Genomic DNA, 12,545 nt, shown 5'->3' with positions numbered 1-12,545 from the left:
TCTGTACCTTTCAATCATGTAAATTTTGTCTGTTCTATTTCAGATTTTATATTTAAAATGTGACCATGGTGACAGAGTTTATTCAGATCTGATAGTGGGTTTGTTTTTGGACTGCGATTGATGTATCCACCTTTCAGGTGAACTGAATTGGAGTGAAATGGAAACAAGTTCTGTCTCTCCTGCTGTTGTTTGACTGTTGGATTGAAAATGTGTCTCTCGACTTTGGGATCAGTGTATGTCGAGGAATCACCACATCCATTCAGGTTCCTTCATGTATTTTCCTGCAGGAATGAAAGAACTGGTGAGGTAGAAGATACAAAAGCGATCAATGTAATCGTCCCAATAATAATCATGATGAACAATCACAAAATGAAAACCAGAAACACAAACAGTGTCAGTGTCTGACTCCACTGCAGTACTGCAGTATTCAGCTTCTGTTTACCAGGTGTTTGCAGTGGATTTACAACAAGTTTGTGACATTCAGAAACAACACAAGCCCTGCACTGCTCAATGACTGGGACTGTCCGATAGAGCAGTGACCTTTGCACAGTCACATTTCTATTTCAACGGAAAACAAGCAGCCACTATTTAAAATATGCCTTTCACACTTCTCACCTGGTGTCTGCAATAAATGTTCTTTGTCTAACTGTCCACATCGTTATTTTGCGGCTATTTTCCCCCCACTGTTCACAATCCAACAAACAGTGAGAGACTGGAACTAAAGCAGGAAAATTCCCTCTCCTTTGGGTGGTGAAATTGTCAGTGATTTTCAATAGTGATTTCTTCCCATTGTGTCTCCCTGAGCCTGTACAGACACTGTCCGAGAATGAACTCTCCCTTCCCCGTGTCCCCGGCTCACTCCATGTTCCGGGAGCAGCTCCTGCTCCACAGTGTCTGTTACAAACACTCCCCGACTCCCCCTCAACTTCCCACCACTCAATGCTAATCTCTGAGCACATCTGCGGACACGCTCCCAAAGCAGTGGCTGCTGGAAGCAGATGCTGTTTGTTCCCTTCCCCCGGGACCGGGAAGTCTCCATTAGCAGCTGATTTAAAGCATCTTCCCCTGATTGAGTGAATGGCCTCACAGACTGGGTTGGGGAAGGATGCGCATGCGCTCCACTCCTCATTGTGACGTCTCACTGGGGGCGGGGTTATGTCACGCGTGCGCAGATCTTTGCAGCAATTCAGCATTCAAACATCAATGGGAACTTTCCCCATTTCACCTTCATCAAAGTCCCAAAGAAAGTGAAGAGGGGCTTGGGCTGGAGGGAGGGAGGTGCGGGGTAGGGGGAACCTAGAACCCAGAAAGCTGCCCACTTGCCCCATTTAGATGCTCAATTTGCGGTCATTCCCTGCAGGGGGTTTGTTATTATTGTGCCCCTCCTGGTAAAACAATCCGATAGAAAGAGGGGAGAAAGGAGGGAGCCGGTGTGTTTGCTGGGACCTTGCAGAATTCATTTCAGCAGCAAAAGTCCCGGGTTATATTAACCCGAATGAAACACGCTGTCAGTGAGAGGAAAACCGAACGGCCCTTTTCATCTTTTCATTGGAAACAAAGTAGAGCCGGAAGTGCGGCGAGCAGAGCAGACACACAAGCTCAATGACAGGAGAGCTCGGCCGTCCCTGAGTTTCAGCTCCCGGCTCTTACATTTCCTCATCCAGACTGTCTTTACTGTGGATGTTCAGGGGTTCCTTGTCGGATCTGAGGACTGTATCCATTAAACATTCTGAGTCAGGAGATCCACACACTCTCTGTTATCAAGATTTATGGGCAGGAATGTTTCAAAACTTTGTCTATTAAATCATTGTATTATTCACAGAACTAATGAGGCAATCGGTTCATTATTCAGGCCTTGAACTTGGTTTGGGTAGACCGAAAACTGAGAGGTTCAGCACCTTTCCACTTCTTCACCAACATAACTAATTTTTTTGATGAAGTAACAGAAAAGGTTGATGAAGGGAAAGCAATGGATGTTGTCTATATGGATTTTAAGAAAGCGTTTGACAGACTACCACATAAAAGGCTGGGTAACAAAACTGAGGTTCCTGGAATAGGAGGGTCAGTATCTGCTTCGATTAAAAAATGGATGAAATATCAAGAAAAGCGAGTTGTGATATTTGGTTGTTTTTCAGAATGGAAGATGGTGAACAGTGATGTCCACAAGGGTCAGTGTCAGGACCACCATATATATAAATGACTTGAATATTGGAATCACAGAATCACAGAATTGTTACTGCACAGAAGGAGGCCATTTGGCCCATCGTGTCTGCACTGACTCTCCAAATGAGCAATTCACCTCATGTCACTTCCCCGTCTTCTCCCCATAATCCTGCACATTCTTCCTTTTCAGATAACAGTCTAATTCCCCTTTGAATTCTTCAATTGAACCTGCCTCCATCACATTCTCAGGCAGTTCATACTTTAACCACTCGCTGTGTGAAAAAGTTTTTCCTCATGTCGCTTTTGCTTCTTTTACCAATGACTTTAAATCTGTGCCCTCTCATTCTCGATCCTTTCACAAGTGGGAACAGTTTCTCCCTATCCACTCTGTCCACACCCCTCATCATTTTGAATATCACTATGAAATCTCCTCTTAGCCTTCTTTTCTCCAAGGAAAACAGTCCTAACTTCTCCAATCTATCTTCATAACTGAAATTCCTCATCCCTGGAACCATTCTCATGAATCTTTTCCATAATCTTTCCAATGCCTTCACATCTTTCATAAAGTGTGGCACCCAGAACTGGATGCAGGACTTCAGCTGAGTCTAGTGTCTCATACAAGTTCAACATGACCTCCTTGTTCTTGTACTCTATGCCTCTATTACTAAAGCCGAGGATACTGTATGCTTCATTAACCACTCTCTCAACCAATGACATATAACCCCAGTCCCACTGCTCCTGCACCCCCTTTAGAATTGTACCCTTTATTCGATATTGTCACTCCATGTTCTTCCTACCGAAATGAATCAATTCACATTTCTCTGCATTGAACTTCACCTGTCATCTGTCGGCCCATTCCACCAACTTGTCTATGTCCTTTTGAAGTTCTACACTATCATCCTTACAGTTCACAATGCTTCCAATTTTCGTATCATCCATAAACTTTGAAATTCTGCCCTGTACACCAAGGTCTAGGTCATTAATGTATATCAGGAAAGGCAAGGGTCCCAACACTGACTCCTGGGGAACTCCACTACAAATCTTCCTCTCGCCCGAAGAACATCCATTGATCACTACTCTTTGTTTCCTGTCACTCAGCCAATTCCATATCCATGTTACTACTGTCCCTTTTATTCCACGAGTTATAACTTTGCTCACAAGTCTGTTGTTTTGCATTGTATCAAACTTCTTTTGAAAGTCAATAAAAGCAAAATACTGCAGATGCTAGAAATCTGAAATATAAACAAAAAGTTCTGGAAATACTCAGCCGGTCTGGCAGCATCTGTGGAGAGAGAAACAGAGTTAATGTTTCAGGTCAGTGACCATTCAGATGCTGCCAGACCTTTTGAAAGTCCATGTACACGACATCAACAGCATTGCCCTCATCAACCCTTTCTGTTACCTCATCAAAAAACTCCAGCAGGACAGTTAAACATGACTTTCCCTTAAGAAATCCATGCTGTCTTTCCTGAATTAACCCACATTTGTCCATGGGACTATTAATTTTGTCCTGAATTATTCTTTTGAGAAGTTTTCCCACCACCGAAATTGAACTGACTGGGGAGTGAGACGAGGTGAGTTGCTTTAGCAGAGAGCCAGCATGGGTTCGTCAGGCCGAATGGCCTCCTTCTGTGCTTTAGCCATTCTATGATTGTATGGTTCTCGCAGCAACTGTTGGTGGAGAGGCAGTGATGCAGGAATGTGTTGACAGTAAGGGAAAAGTCTGGGCTGGTGTGTGTTTGCAGCATTTGCAGCTTGTGTTCGGGTTTGTGAATAAAGGTGATTTGGAAGCTGTGTTCCAAATTGAAGTTTTTATTGGAAGCAGGAAGTTGATGTCAATGAAGAATAAAATGTGTTAAGATGAAACGTGGTGTGATTGTGGATAGCAGTAAATATAGTGCTGGTGAATTATTTGTGTGAATAAACTTCCACTGCGCCCTCTGCTGCAGGCTGCTGTTTATATCCAGCTGTGTATTAGTGCTGTGTGTTAACTAGATAAATGTTTGTTTCAACGCTGTTTATAAAGCAATAGCATTGCACTCAAACAGTCCCAGACATAGCAACACACGTACAAAAGCAAAATACTGCGGATGCTGGAAATCTGAAACATAAACAGAAAATGCTTGAAATAGTCAGCAGGTCTGGCAGCATCTGTGGAGAGAGAACAACGTTAATGTGAGCTAAGGAAACAGACCTGAACTGTTAACTGTTTCTCTCTGCACAGATGCTGCCAGACCTACTGAGCATTTCCAGCATTTTCTGTTTTTATTACAGCAACACCTTTGATCAGCAGTAGCGGTGATAGTGCGAGCCAGGGGGCAGCCGGGAAGGTACGTTTCACTATCAAGTACTTACCTGGCAATTCGGGGGACGCGGACACGGGGACTGCTGGGTAAGTGAACTTATATATTCGCGTGGTGGCTAAACCCGAAACACTACACGTGTAGTGTTTCCACCCATCCTCCTCCTCCAACCAAAAAAAAGTACTCTTGTGTGGAGGGTTTGGTAAGGTAAGGTTTTCCTTTATATTTTTTTATTCTCTGTTGTCAATGTCGAGCAGAGGGGATGGAAGCTAGGGCAGTTGCATGCTCCTCTTGCAGGATGTGGAGGTAAGAGTCACCACTTTTGTCCCTGCTGACTTCACCTGTGAGAAGTGCACCCAACTCCAGCTCCTCACAGACTGCGTTAGGGAACTGGAGCTGGAGCTGGATGAACTTCGGATCATGCGGGAGGCAGAGGGGATGATAGAGAGCAGTTATAGGGAAGTACTGACACCTAAGTCACAAGATAAAGGTAGCTGGGTGACCGTCAGGGGAGGGAAAGGGAATAGGCGCACAGTGCAGGGATCCCCTGTGGCCGTTCCCCTCAATAATAAGTATACCGTTTTGGATACAGTTGTGGGGGGGGGAACCAACCAGGGGAAAGCCACAGCGGCCAGGTCTCTGGCACTGAGCCTGGCTCTGCAGCTCAGAAGGGAAGGGTGGAGAATAGGAGAGTGATAGTGAGAGGAGATTCAATGGTTCGAGGAACAGACAGGAGATTCTGTGGTCGCGAGCGAGACTCCCGGATGGTATGTTGCCTCCTTGGTGCCAGGGTCATTGATGTCTCGGATCGAGTCTACAAGATTCTTAAAGGGGAGGGGGAGCAGCCAGAAGTCACGGTACATATCGGTACCAATGACATAGCTAGGAAAAGGGATGAGGACCTGAAAGGCGAATATCGGAGTTAGGTTGGAAGCTAAAAGGCAGGACGAGCAGAGCAGTAATGTCAGGATTGATACCGGTGCCACGTGCTAGTGAGGCTAGAAACAGAGAGCGAGTGCAGCTGAACACGTGGCTACAGAGCTGGTGTAGGAGGGAGGGCTTCAGTTATGTGGATCATTGGGATACCTTCTGGAGAAGGTGGGATCTGTACAAGAAGGACGGGTTGCATCTGAACTGGAGGGGCATCAATATCCTGGGTGGGAGGTTTGCTCGAGCTCTTTGCGAGGGTTTAAACTAGTTTGGCAGGGGGATGGGAACCGGAGCTATGGATAAGTGGATGGGGTAGCTGTTGATCAGGCAGATACAGAGTGCAGAGAGTCTGTGAGGAAGGTTAGACAGTTGACAGGGCAAAGTTGCAGCCAGTACGATGGGTTGAAGTGTGTCTATTTAAATGCAAGCAGCGTCAGGAATAAGGGTGATGAACTTAGAGCATGGATCAGTACTTCGAGCTACGATGCTGTGGCCATTATGGAGACTTGGAGATCACAGGGGCAGGAATGGATGTTGGATATTTCGGGGTTTAGATGTTTCAAAAGGAATAGGGAGGGAGGTAAAAGAGGTGGGGGAGTGGCATTGTTAATCAGGGATAGTATCACAGCTGCAGAAAGGGAGGTCATCAAGGAGGGTTTGTCTACTGAGTCATTATGGGTGGAAGTCAGAAACAGGAAAGGAGCAGTCACTTTATTGGGAGTTTTCTATAGACCCCCCAATAGCAACAGAGACACGGAGGAATAGATTGGGAGGCAGATTTTGGAAAGGTGCAGAAGTAACAGGGTTGTTGTCATGGGTGACTTCAACTTCCCTAATATTGATTGGAACCTCCTTAGTGCAAATAGTTTGGATGGAACAGTTTTTGTCAGGTGTGTCCAGGAAGGTTTCCTGACTCAAGATGGAGATAAGCCGACTAGAGGGGAGGCTATGTTCGATTTGGTGATTGGCAACGAACCAGGCCAGGTGGCAGATCTCTCGGTGGGAGAGCATTTCGGTGATAGTGATCACAACTCCCTGACCTTTACTATAGTCATGGAGAGGGACAGGAGCGGACGGGATGGGAAAATATTTAATTGGGGGAGGGGGAATTACAATGCTATTAGGCAGGAACTGGGGTGCATAAATTGGGAACAGATGTTCTCAGGGAAATGCACAACAGAAATGCGGAGGTTGTTTAGGGACCACTTGCTGCGACTGCTGGATAGGTTTGTCCTGATGAGGCAAGGAAGGGATGGTAGGGTGAAGGAACCTTGGATGACAAGAAATGTGGAACAGCTGGTCAAGAGGAAGAAGGAAGCTTACTTAAGGTTGAGGAAGCAAGGATCAGACAGGGCTCTAGAGGGTTACAAGGTAGCCAGGAAGGAACTGAAGAATGGACTTAGGAGACCTAGAAGGGGACATGAAAAAGTCTTGGCGGGTAGGATTAAGGAAAATCCCAATGCGTTCTACAATTATGTGAGGAACAAGAGGATGGCCAGAGTGAGAGTAGGGCCGATCAGGGATAGTGGAGGGAACTTGTGCCTGGAGTCGGAGGAGGTAGGGGAGGTCCTAAATGAATACTTTGCTTCAGTATTCACGAGTGAGAGGGACCTGGTCGTTTGTGAGGACAGCGTGAAACAGGCTGATATGCTCGAACAGGTTGATGTTAAGAGGGAGGATGTGCTGGAAATTTTGAAAGACATGAGGACAGATAAGTCCCTGAGGCCAGACGGGATATACCCAAGGATATTAAGGGAAGCAAGGGAAGAGATTGCCGCGCCTTTGGCGATGATCTTTGCGTCCTCACTGTCCACTGGAGTAGTACCAGATGACTGGAGGGTGGCAAATGTTATTCCCTTGTTCAAGAAAGGGAATAGGGATAACCCTGGGAATTATAGACCAGTCAGTCTTACGTAGGTAGTGGGCATATTATTGGAGAGGATTCTGAGAGACAGGATTTATGATTAGTTGGAAAAGCATAGTTTGATTAGAGACAGTCAGCATGGCTTTGTGAGGGGCAGGTCATGCCTCACAAGCCTTATTGAATTCTTTGAAGATGTAACAAAACACATTGATGAAGGAAGAGCAGTGGATGTGGTGTATATGGATTTTAGCAAGGTGTTTGATAAGGTTCCCCATGGTCGGCTCATTCAGAAAGTAAGGAGGCATGGGATGCAGGGAAGGTTGGCTTTCTGGATACAGAATTGGCTGGCCCATAGAAGACAGAGGGTGGTAGTAGATGGAAAGTATTCAGCCTGGAGCTCGGTGACCAGTGGTGTTCCGCAGGGATCTGTTCTGGGACCTCTGCTCTTTGTGATTTTTCTAAATGACTTGGATGAGCAAGTGGAAGTCTGGGTTAGCAAGTTTGCCGATGACATGAAGGTTGCTGGAGTTGTGGATAGTGTGGAAGGCTGTTGTAGGTTGCAACGGGACATTGACAGGATGCAGAGCTGGGCTGAGAAAAGGCAGATGGAGTTCAACCTGGAAAAGTGTGAAGTGATTCATTTTGGAAGGTCGAATTTGAATGCAGAATACAGGCTAAAAGACAGGATTCTTGGTAGTGTGGAGGAACGGAGGGATCTTGGGGCCCATGTCCATAGATCGCTCAAAGTTGCCACCCAAGTTGATAGGGTTGTTCCGAAGACGCAAGGTGTGTTGGCTTTCATTAACAGGGGGATTGAGTTTAAGAGCCGCGAGGTTATGTTGCAGCTCTATAAAGCCCTGGTTAGACCACACTTGCAATATTGTGTTCAGTTCTGGTCGTCTCATTATAGGAAGGATGTGGAAGCTTTAGAGAGGGTGCAGAGGAGATTTATCAGGATGCTGCCTGGACTGGAGGGCATGTCTTACGAAGAAAGATTGAGGGAGCTGGGGCTTTTCTCATTGGAATGAAGAAGGATGAGAGGTGACTTGATAGAGGGGTACAAGATGATGAGAGGCATAGATCGAGTGGATAGCCAGAGACTTTTTCCCAGGGTGGAAAGGGCTATCACCAGGGGGCATAATTTTAAGGTGATGGAGGAAGGTTTTGGGGAGATGTCAGAGGTCGGTTCTTTGTACAGAGAGTGGTGGGTGCGTGGAATGCACTGCCAGCGGTGGTGGTCGAAGCAGATACATTAGGGACATTTAAGCGTCTCTTGGATAGGTACATGGATGATAGTAGAATGAAGGGTATGTAGGTAGTTTTGATCTTAGAGTAGGTTTAAAGTTCGGCACAACATCGTGGGCCGAAGGGCCTGTACTGTGCTGTACTGTTCTATGTTCTATGTTCCATAACACAGGTGTTGGGAGGCTCAGCCTGGCTACGCAATGTTACAAGGATGCTGAGTGACACCATCGACAACGGGACAGAGAGAAAAACACACAGAAAAGTAATAGACTGTGAGGAAATAAAAGTGAGGAACGGAGAGAGACAGACAACGAAACTGAGATGGAGAAACAAGGCATTTGCATGAATGTGTTCTCCCTGTTGTGTAACGGTATTTCCTGTTGTGTAAATATGTTTTCTGTTGTGTAAAGATGTACCCTGTTGTTGTGTAAAGGTTTTCCCTGTCATTGTTTTATTTTCTGTTACTGACCGTCTCCTCACTGTGACCATTTGTCCTGGTTTTATTGTGGCCAACATCACCATCTGGTGCTGGAGACGAGGCTCTGCAGGAAGGGGTTGACAAAGTGGGAGAGACTCGGCTGGTCCGTGTTTGCAGTTTGTGTTCGTGTGAGTAAAAGTGATTTGTTACTGATTGATGTGTTCACTCGAAGGAAAAAGCTGATTTCAATCGAGCGCATCTTGTTATTATGGGGAAACACTTAAAGTTTTGAAAGTAAGCTGTTTGTGTTATTACCAAACATAAATGGCAGAGAATGGTTTCGATCTATCAACCTCTGGGTTATGGGCCCAGCACGCTTCCGCTGCACCACTCCGCTAGCTGCTGTTTTAATTTTAAGCTGCCCATTAGTGAAATATGTTCTTTTCCCCAATTTATTTATAAAAATAGGATTGCAGTCGGATTTCTCAAGAATCCCGGACTCAGCAACACACGTGCTGACTGACTCACCCTCACTGCACAATGACACAAGGACACTGAGTAACAGCACCGACAATGAGGCAGGCAGAGAAAGACACACAGAAAACCAGGAAGAGAATATCAGGGCCCAGAAAGGAACAGACAGAGAAAGACACACAGAAAACCAGGAAGAGATTATCAGGACCCAGAAAGGAACAGACAGAGAAAGACACACAGAAAACCAGGAAGAGATTATCAGGACCGAGAAAGGAACAGACAGAGAAAGACACACAGAAAACCAGGGAGAGATCATTCGGACCCAGAAAGGAACAGACAGAGAAAGACACACAGAAAACCAGGAAGAGATTATCAGGACCCAGAAAGGAACGGACAGAGAAAGACACACAGAAAACCGGGTCGAGATCATTCGGACCCAGAAAGGAACAGACAGAGAAAGACACACAGAAAACCAGGAAGAGATTATCAGGACCCAGAAAGGAACAGACAGAGAAAGACACACAGAAAACCAGGAAGAGATTATCAGGACCCAGAAGGGAACAGACAGAGAAAGGTACTGAGCAAACCAGCAAGAGACAGCGAAAGACCAATGATTTATGTAATTGTGTTCTCTGTTGTGTAAAGATGTTCCCTGTGTTCTTTTAAAATATTTCCTGCTGTGTAATATGTTCTCTGTTGTGTTACTGTATTCGCTGTTGTGTAAAGATGTTCTCTGTTATTGTGTAAAATGGTTCCCTGTTGGGTAAAGATCTTCTCAGTTGTGTAAATGTGATCCGTCTTGTGTAAAAGTGTTCCCGGTTGTTTAAATATGTTCCCTGCTCTGTAATGTAGAGCTGAGTCTGCACTAATGGAATTGCTACAGTATCTTCCAGTCTGATACTGTATGAGGGCTGGAATGTGATCCAAAGCACAGTCTATACAAATTGAATTGCTCTTGTATCTTTTAGTTTCACAATCCGGGGGAGTTTTAAACTGAATTCTCAGTTTGTATCTCAGGTTATGCTCTCTTTCAGATTCTCTCAATCTGATATTACACTTGAGATTTAGACTTAAGAAAGGATGCACTGGCATTGGAGGAGTTCAAAAGCGATTCACTCAGCTGATTCCTGGGATGAAGGGGTTGACTTATGAAGAACGGCAAAACAGGTTATTCATTCGTGTTTAGAAGAATGAGGGGTGATCTTTTTGAAACGTACAAGATTCTGAGGGGGCTTAACAGGGTGAAGAAGGGTCTCTGACCTGAAACATTAACTCTGCTTCTTTCTTCACAGATGTTGCCAGACCTGCTGAGTATTTCCAGCATTTCTTGTTTTTATTAACAGGGTAGATGTTGAGAAGATGTTTCCACTAGTGGGGGAATCTCAAACTCGGCGACATAGTTACAGAATAAGGGGACACTCATTTAACACTGAGATGCAAAGGAATTTCTTCTCTCAGAGGGTAGTGAATGTCTGGAATTATCTACCCCAGACAGTATTGGAGGCTAAATCACTGAAAGTATTTAAAGAGGATGTAAATAGATTTTTGAAATATTGGAGAGTTGATGGCTATGAAGAGCTGGCATGAAAGAGGAGTTGAGGTCTGGGGCAGATCAGCCATGATCTTACTGAATGGCGGGGCAGGCTTGAGGGGCCGAATGGCCTACTCCTGCTCCTATTTCTTCTGTTCTTATGTTATGTTATATCTAATGTATATGTCAGGATGCACTATGGGAATTAATACTGAAATTTATAAACTCATAATGTGTGTAAATATTGGGCTGATATTTCACTTGAATCTCAGAGTACATTATTGTGGTTAATTCTGTAAGTTTGAAAAGGGAACTCTGTGCCATAATGAAAACAAGAAATGCTGGAAATACTCAGCAGGTCTGGCAGCATCTGTACAGAGAGAAGCAAAGTTAACGTTTCAGTTCAGTGACCTTTCAGATGCTGCCAGACCTTTTGAAAGTCCATGTGCACCACATCAACAGCATTGCCCTCATCATCCCTCTCTGTTACCTCATCAAAAAACTCCAGCAGGACAGTTAAACATGATTTTCCCTTAAGAAATCCATGCTGGCTTTCTTGAATTAACCCACATTTGTCCATGGGACTATTAATTTTGTCCCGAATTATTCTTTTGAGAAGTTTTCTCACCTCCAAAATTGAACTGACTGAGGAGTGAAATGAGGTGAGTTGCTCTAACAGAGAGCCAGCACGGGTTCGACAGGCCGAATGGCCTCCTTCTGTGCTGTAGCCATTCTATGATTGTATGATTCCAGCAACAACTGTTGGTGGAGAGGCAGTGATGCAGGAATGGGTTGACAGAAAGGGGAAAGTCTGGACTGGTGTGTGTTTGGGTTTGTGAATAAAGGTGATTTGGAAGCAATGTTCCAAATTGAAGTGTTTACTGGAAGGAAGAAGTTGATGTAAATAAAGAGTAAAACGTGTTAAGATGAAGTGTGGTGTCATTGGGGACAGCAGTAAATATAGTGTTGGTGAATTATTTGTGTTAATAAACTTCCAGTGCGCCCTCTGCTGCAGGCTGCTGTTTATATCCAGCTGTGTATTAGTGCTGTGTGTTAGCGAGATAAATGTTTGTTTCAACGCTGTTTATAAAGCAATAGCATTGCACTCAAACAGTCCCAGACATAGCAACACACGTACAAAAGCAAAATACTGCAGATGCTGGAAATCTGAAACATAAACAGAAAATGCTTGAAATAGTCAGCAGGTCTGGCAGCATCTGTGGAGAAAGAAACAAAGTTAATGTGAGCTAAGGAAACAGATCTGAACTGTTAACTGTTTCTCTCTGCACAGATGCTGCCAGACCAGCTGAGCATTTTCAGCATTTTCTGACTTTATTACAGCAACACAGGTGTTGGGAGGCTCAGCCTGGCTACACAATGTTACAAGGACGCTGAGTAACACCATCGACAACGGGACAGAGAGAAAACCACAGAGAAAACCAATAGACTGTGAGGAAGCAAAAGTGAGGAACAGAGAGAGAGACAACGAGACTGAGATGGAGAAACAAGGCATTTGTATGATTGTATTCTCCCTGTTGTCTAAAGGTATTTCCTGTTTAGTAAATATGTTTTCTGTTGTGTAAAGATGTCCCCTGTTGTTGTGCAAAGGTTTTCCCT

Source organism: Heterodontus francisci, unplaced genomic scaffold (genome assembly GCF_036365525.1).
Source record: "Heterodontus francisci isolate sHetFra1 unplaced genomic scaffold, sHetFra1.hap1 HAP1_SCAFFOLD_58, whole genome shotgun sequence".
Taxonomy (NCBI): domain Eukaryota; kingdom Metazoa; phylum Chordata; class Chondrichthyes; order Heterodontiformes; family Heterodontidae; genus Heterodontus; species Heterodontus francisci.
This window is presented reverse-complemented; position numbering follows the sequence as displayed.